This window comes from Schistocerca gregaria, chromosome 1 (assembly GCF_023897955.1).
Source record: "Schistocerca gregaria isolate iqSchGreg1 chromosome 1, iqSchGreg1.2, whole genome shotgun sequence".
NCBI lineage: Eukaryota > Metazoa > Arthropoda > Insecta > Orthoptera > Acrididae > Schistocerca > Schistocerca gregaria.
In genome coordinates this window covers 418,160,862-418,169,263 of record NC_064920.1, presented here as the reverse complement: position 1 = coordinate 418,169,263, position 8,402 = coordinate 418,160,862, and the positions used below count along the sequence as shown (strand labels likewise).

Genomic DNA, 8,402 nt, shown 5'->3' with positions numbered 1-8,402 from the left:
GCTACCGTAACAGCAACATTGCTCCACACCACCAAACATCACGGAAGAGTACAGATACTCAACTTGTGATGATGGAAATCGACACGGACGATTGCCAGATGACCCGGATATGCACAGGAACGTCTCATTCTTGCGGTGTCCTTCATTGGTTACGCAGCTTACTTCGTGAACACTGTAGCGCGACTTCCGTCCTCCAAACAACAGTCAGTTCGGTACTATCCGGGACATACTTATGGTCTTTACTCCTCAGTGACTGAAGAAACTGTATATTAAAACGAATGGACGCTCTCCTTTGTCCCAAAGAAAACACTCATCCTACCAATTAGCGGCGTATATTCTACTCAATCCTTCTTGATTATAGCAGAGTGCAGTATAGACGACTGAAAATAAATACATTTAGTTCATTATTTTTTTATGGTGATGGCAAAAGCTTTCTCACTTTCTCTCTATCATATACCGTTTTTTAATAATGGAATGTAATTTACTTTATTCTTAGTTACAAGAATTTTGTTACTACAGCAAGCTTGGAATACCGCAATGCCCTGCTTTTTGTGTTATCACAGCTTTCGCCCAAAAAGACGGTGGATTGGTACACCGAAAAATATAGGAACGTCGTCATTACTTTGTCAAAAATCTCAGAAACTAGCAGTAGCCTTACACAAAAAGTTTCTAACTGATGTTACTAGGGCTAACTTGCAGGTGAACAAATGTCTTCTGTTAACTAACTATCCGGAAAGATAAACAAACCAACAACTATACGACGAGATTTTTCAAGATCAAGAAGAATTGCCATCGTGCAGTATTAAAGCGATTCCCCCATCGTCAGGTAAAGCATTTGACCAAAAAAACTTCAAAACTGCTCTTAATAGGAGGAAAAAAGAAACCACACCCCGAGAGGACTGCAACGAAGTTCGTTCCATTACAAGTCATAAGGTATCCTCGCCAATATTTGGCGTAACGATGCGTTGGTTTGATTTCAAGCTGTGCGAGGGAAAAACTTAGCATCTGAGGTCATCAGTCCCCAAGAACTCAGAACTACTAAACCCTAATTAACTTAAGGACATCACACACATCCATGCCCGAGGCAGGATTCGAACCTGCGACCGTAGCGGCCGCGCGGTTCCAGACTGTAGCGCCTAGAACAGCTCGCCAACTCCGGCCGGCTGCGAGGGAAATAGACCGTTTTCAAAAACCAAGTTTGTTTTTCTACAGAAACCTTAGAACAAATAATTAACAATGAGTCGTATACAACGTGTGCAAAATACTGAAAAATTACTGCTCCTCCGTGTTTACGATGAAGATCAACATTAACCATGAAACAATAATATTGTATACGAAGTTCTCGTGAACGCCCCATAATCTCTTCTTGAAAATTTGTTTCCAGCCGCAGATTTTCCTTAGACTTGTCTTTTCGTACCTTTTGTACAAATATACACTGAACATTATTTCGGTTTATTTTCAATGAAAGTACCGTAAAAATTAAAATAAGAAGTTTCCACGTAGGCAATCGACCCCACGAAGTTTCCACGTAGGGAATCGCCCCCACCAACCTTGTATTGCCGTTCCGCGTCAAACGCCGCGTGGAGACGTTGGCCACCTTCAGCTCCCACTTGTGTCACTTTCGTTTCTGACCAATAACGGTACATAAAATAAATTTTGGCGAAATTGGTGACGACAAGTAAGCGCTGACCCCTTATTGGTCTAGCTGCTTATCTTAGAAGGTGATTAGCCACAATTTGTTTTTATTTGTCGTACTTGAAGTTTAGAACTGAAATATCATTTCCAAAAGCAGTTGGATGTAACACTCAGAAATTCTCCATAAAATCAACTTTAAAGTTTCCCAGGTGTCTCCGACACTCTCAAATGAGATCATCGTTTCGGAAGAATGTGGCATTGTGGTAGAATGCTCACCTGCAAGGTGGGGTCCTGAGCTGGATCCCCAGCTGTTACAAATTTTTAAATAAAGCTGCAAGTTCTACAAGAATGTTCAACACGAATTCCCATGAAGCGTAAAATATATAAAGAGGGATAAAAATCGATACTGGTCGAGGCTGATAAATGCTCATTCGGGTCTTGTTTCGGTCATTGTTTTATCTCGTTTGTTTCGTTCTGTACGAATACCTACGTCATTTAAATATAATGTTGTTGTTGTTGTGGTCTTCAGTCCTGAGACTGGTTTGATGCAGCTCTCCATGCTACTCTATCCTGTGCAAGTTTCTTCATCTCCCAGAACTTACTGCAACCTACGTCCTTCTGAATCTACTTAGTGTATTCATCTCTTGGTCTCCCTCTATGATTTTTACCCTCCACACTGCCCTCCAATGCTAAATTTGTGATCCGTTGATGCCTCAGAACACGTCCTACCAACCGGTCTCTTCTTCTTGTCAAGTTGTGGCACAAACACCTCTTCTCCCCAATTCTATTCAATACCTCCTCATTAGTTATGTGATCTACCCATCTAATCTTCGGCATTCTTCTGTAGCACCACATTTCGAAAGCTTCTATTCTCTTCTTGTCTAAACTATTTATCGTCCATGTTTCACTTCCATATATGGCTACACTCCATACAAATACTTTCAGGAACGACTTCCTGACACTTAAATCTATACTCGATGTTAACAAATTTCTCTTCTTCAGAAACGCTTTTCTTGCTATTGCCAGTCTACATTTTATATCCCCTCTACTTCGACCATCATCTGTTATTTTGCTCACCAAATATCAAAACTCCTTTACTACTTTAAGTGTCTCATTTTCTAATCTAATTCCCTCAGCATCACCAGACTTAATTCGACTACATTCCATTATCCTCATTTTTCTTTTGTTGATGTTCATCTTGTATCCTCGTTCCATTCAACTGCTCTTCCAAGTCCTTTCCTGTCTCTGACAGAATTACAATGTCATCAGCGAACCTCAAAGTTTTTTTTTCTTTTCCATGGATTTTAATGCCTACTCCGACTTTTTCTTTTGTTTCCTTTACTGCTTGCTCGATATACAGATTGAATAACATCGGGGAGAGGCTACAACCCTGTCTCACTCCCTTCCCAACCGCTGCTTCCCTTTCATGTCCGTCGACTCTTATAACTGCCATCTGGTTACTGTACAAATTGTAAATAGCCTTTCGCTCCCTGTATTTTACCCCTGCCACCTTAAGAATTTGAAAGAGAGTATTCCAGTCAACATTGTCGAAAGCTTTCTCTAAGTCTACAAATGCCAGAAACGTAGGTTTGCCTTTCCTTAATCTTTCTTATAAGATAAGTCGTAAGGTCAGTATTGCCTCACGTGTTCCAACAATTCTGCGGAATCCAAACTGATCTTCGCCGAGGTCGACTTCTACCAGTTTTTCCATTCGTCTGTAAAGAATTCGCGTTAGTATTTTGCAGCTGTGGCTTATTAAACTGATTGTTCGGTAATTTTCACATCTGTCAACACCTGCTTTCTTTGGGAGTGGAATTATTCAAAAAAATGGCTCTGAGCACTATGGGACTCAACTGCTGTGGTCATCAGTCCCCTAGAACTTAGAACTACTTAAACCTAACTAACCTAAGGACATCACACACATTCATGCCCGAGGCAGGATTCGAACCTGCGACCGTAGCAGTCGCACAGTGGAATTATTATATTCTTCTTGAAGTCTGAGGGTATCGACATCAACACCGCTGATTTCGCCTGTCTCGTACATCTTGTTCACCAGATGGTAGAGTTTTGTCAGGGCTGGCTCTCCCAAAGCTGTCAGTAGTTCTAATCGAATGTTGTCTACTTCCGTGGCCTTGTTTCGACTCAGGTCTTTCAGTGAATCGAATTTACGCTACGAAAGACATATCTATGCCAATGGCCATTAAAATTGCTACACCACAAAGATGACGCGCTACAGTCGCGAAATTTAACCGACAGGAAGAAGATGTTGTCATATGCAAATGATTACCTTTTCAGAGCATTCACACAAGGTTGACGCCGGTGGCGATACCTACAAGGTGCTGATACGAGGAAAGATTCCAACCGATTTCCCATACACAAACAGCAGTTGCCTGGTGAAACGTTGCCTGGTGAAACGTTGTTGTGATGCCTCGTGTAAGGAGAAGATATACATACCATCACGTTTCCGACTTTGATAAAGGTCGGATTGTAGCCTATCGCGATTGCGGTTTATCGTATCGCGACACTGACGCTCACTTTGGTCGAGATCCAATGACTGTTAGCAGAATATGGAATTGGTGGGTTCTGGAGGGTAATACGGAACGACGTGCTGAATTCCAACGCCCTCGTATCACTAGCAATCGAGATAACAGGCATCTTATGCGCATGGCTATAACGGATCGTGCAGCCACGTCTCGATCCCTGAGTCAACAGATGGGGATGTTTGTAAGACAACAACCATCTGCACGAACAGTTCGACGACGTTTGCAGCAGCATGGACTATAAGCTCGGAGACCATGGCTGCGGTTACCCTTGACGCTGCATCACAGACAGGAGCGCCAGCGATGGTGTATTCAACGACGAACCTGGGTGCACGAATGGCAAAACGTCATTTTTTCGGATGAATCCAGGTTATGCTTACAGCACCATGATGGTCGCATTCGTGTTTGGCGACATCGCGGTGAACGCACATTGGAAGCGTGTATTCGTCATCGCCATACTGGCGTATCATCCGGCGTGATGGTATGGGGTGCCACTTGTTCGCATTGACGGCACTTTGAACAGTGGACGTTACATTTCTGATGTGTTACGACCCGTGGCTCTACCCTTCATTCGATCGCTGCGAAACCCTACATTTCAGAAGGATAATACAGGTCCTGTACGGGCCTTCCTGGATACATAAAATATTAGACTGTTGCCCTGGCCAGCACATTCTCCAGATCCCTCACCAATTGGAAACGTCTGGTCAACGGTGGCTAAGCAACTGGCTCGTCACAATACGCCAGTCACTACTCTTGATGAACTGTGGTATCGTGTTGAAGCTGCATGGGCAACTGTACCCGTACACGCCATCCAAAACTCTGTTTGACTCAATGCCCAGGCGTATCAAGGCCGTCATTACGGCCAGAGGTGATTGTTCTGGGTACTGATTTCTCAGGATCTATGAACCCAAATTACGTGAAAATGTAATCACATGTCAGTTCTAGTATAATATATTTTTACAGTGAATACCCGTTTATCATCTGCATTTCTTCTTGGTGTAGCAATTGTAATGGCCAGTAGCGTAATGGTGATTTTTGATTTCTGATTAGATATTGTTGTTGTTGTGTTCCTCAGTCGAAGACTGGTTTGATGCAGCTCTCCATGCTGCTCTATCCTGTGCAAGCCTCTTCATCTCCGAATAACTACTGCAGCCTACATCCTTCTGAATCTGCTTACTGTATTCATCTCTTTGTCTCCCTCTACGGTTTTTCCCCTCCTCCACCATCTTCCCTCTCCCCTACCCTTCACATCTTCCTCCAGTACTAAGTTGATGACCCCTTTGACGTCTCAGTTTGTGTTCTATCGACCCCTTCTTCTAGTCAGGTTGTGCGGCAGATTTGTTTTCTCCCCAATTCTGTTCAATATCTCTTCACTAGTTACGTGGCCTATCCATCTAATCCTTAGTACCACATTTCAAATGGTTGTATTCTCTTCTGGTCTCAACTGTTTATCGTCCATGTTTCACTTCAGTGCATTGCTACAGTCCGGATAAACACCTTCACAAATGACTTCCTAATGTTTAAAATTCAATTTCTGTTCTTCATAAACGCTTTTCTTGGCATTACCAGTCATCATTTTATATCCCCTCTACGTCGGCCATCATCCGTTATTTTACTTCCCAAGTAGCAGAACTCAGGTTTGTCTGATTTAACTCCAATGCATTCCATTACTCTCGTTTTGCTTTTATTGGTGTTCGTCTTATATCCACCTTTCAAGACACTGTCCATTCACCTGCTCGTTCAATTACTCTAATTACAAATGCCAATAATAATCTGGTTTTCATTGTACACAAAAACTGTTTATCAACGATATTTCGTAGAATATTGTTCAAATTTAAAGAAAAACTATGAATTGAACTTTTTTCATCTTTTAGTATTTTGCACTTCACGTAAATGCTCGTGGAACACGCACCTTTTTTAAAATTTTACCGCCACTAGAAATCGAAACCAGACCGCCAACATCAGACGCGAACGTTCTACAGTAGAGCCACCCTGGCCTTACTTTAGGATATTAAAGGCACTTGGAAAACTTCAGCTCGTTTTTCTCGCGAACTTTTTAGAGTTCTGTTGATGTGCTTTGGCACTTAAATATTCTAGTGCTAAACTTCACGTATAATAAATATAAAAAAATACATAAATCTGATCGCGATTTGTCAGCGACGAGTTCATAACACAGTAGGCCACTTACAAGGTCTAGATTTGGGTACATCGTGATCCGGTCGACCCTTTCTCGATACGAGATAGGGGCCAATGGAAGCAAGTTGTGCAACGCGTGTGGTGGTTAACAGCTTTAACGGAGCGGCCGTTACGCCACTGGACACATGGCAGCCGGAGACATCCGCTACGTGCATCGTGCAGACACCGCCTCGTGGCAGCCGGCGGTGCGGCTCGCTAACCAGCGCTAACCACCGGCTAACCACCTGCCGGTCAGCGGCTCACAACCAGTCTCGCGCGTAGAACCCTTTCGGAAAACGGAGCTAAGGTTTCTAGGTGACCGGCTTTAGTCAGAAATGTCACGCCTTTTACGGCCGCGACGAGCCTTTCCAGCTTTTGTTAGCTTTTTAAGCGGATAAATAGAGAAATGCACAACAAAGCCCGTTCCAAGCTAACAATATAAGTACAATAAGGGGAAAAAGTGCAACACCAACAACGAGTTGTGCGATGTAAAGGAAAGTTGGACGGCGTGTTTATTCATCTTAACGTTGATAACGATTCAAATTTAGCATCAGTCGCATAAAAGTATCGCTAGTAGCGCAGCTACGAGGATGCAAATCAGCTTCGCCTTAAACAGACAAAAAAATGGAAATGACCGTATGGCGTCAGTGGACGGGAGTTTCCAGGCGGGAAGTTCGGCCGCCTTGGTGCAGTTCGTATTGAGTGCGACGCCACATTTAGCGACCTGCGCATCGACAATGGGGATGGAATGATGATAAGGACAGGACAACACCCAGTCCTCGAGAGGAGAAAATCTCCCTCCCCATGCGGGAATCGAACCCGATGTTGTTCGTTGCGCTTGGTCTGGGCGGACGTCACAAGACATCCATTCAAGTTGATCGTTGACTCTTTGACTCAGCACGCAGCCCTCTGACCGAAGGCGCTGAGCTACCGTGCCGGCTTTCCACACAGAGACTCGACCCCTCTGCCTCGTGATGACTGGGTGTTGTGTGGTGTCCTTAGGTTAGTTAGGTTTAAGTAGTTCTAAGTTCTAGGGGACTGATGACCATAGATGTTAACTCCCATAGTGCTCAGAGCCATTTGAACCATTTTGGAACTCGACCCATGACTCTCGGTTTACGGTTTATTGTTTCGGTTTAGTTCGTTGCGTTTGGTCTGGGCGGACGTCACAAGACATCCGTTGAAGTTGATCGTTCATTCCTTGACTCACTTTTTGTATTACAGAGAGCACGCAGCCCTCTAACCGAACACGCTGAATTACCTTGCCGGCGTGTCAGCCTTGCGCACGGGCCATGCTAATCTTCTCTGTATCGTTCCAATTTTAGTATGTGTACCGTCAAAGCGAGTACGTTCTCATTTTGATCTATAATGTTCGTTTAGGTTCTATGTTGATCCATGCACTCAGTTTTTTGTTACAGAGGGTAGCTAACCCTCTTGCCCAACATGCTGAGCTACCATGCCGGCACTATTCAGCTAGTGGGGCGGACTTTAAATACACACGGTAACGGTCATGAGGGTTACTTTCGAGTTTGGCCGCGCTGAGTTGGCCAAGAATGTCTTTAACCTGACAAAAACGCCGTTATCCACACCTCACTGAGTTTGAACGAGACCGAGTAATAAGACAACTAAAAGGTGGATGTTCCATCCGCGATACTGCAGAAAGACTTGACACTGGACATGATTGGCGGTAGCGATGGTCACAAGAACGAACAGCAGCAAGAAGACCGGTCTCGGGTCGGCGAAGTGGCACTACCGAGATGGAGGACCATCGTATCGGCCGTATAGCTCTGGCTCATCGTACTGCATCTGCAACAGCAATTCGAAAAGCAGTGGCCGAGCCAGATTGCCATGTAGCGTGTATTCCACGGACTCCAAACTACCGCAATTTGCAACTTAGTGGAGTCGAGCGAATTAGAGGTAACGGTAACGGGGGGGGGGGGGGGGGGGGGGGGACAGAAGGTTTTATGTTTTCTGATGAAAACTGGTCCTACCTCGGTGTCAATGATGTCCATGTGTTGTTTAAAGGCCAGGAGAACGCTTGTTGCAACCAAC

General features: G+C 44.2%; 1 non-coding gene across 1 annotated transcript; it reads right to left on the bottom strand.

Annotated features, from left to right (window-relative positions):
* Positions 1-7,596: 7,596 nt before the first annotated feature.
* On the bottom strand, positions 7,597-7,699 carry LOC126286553 (U6 spliceosomal RNA). Its single transcript, XR_007551706.1, has one exon. It is a non-coding gene; the product is annotated as a U6 spliceosomal RNA (small nuclear RNA).
* Between the last annotated feature and the right edge of the window lie 703 nt (positions 7,700-8,402).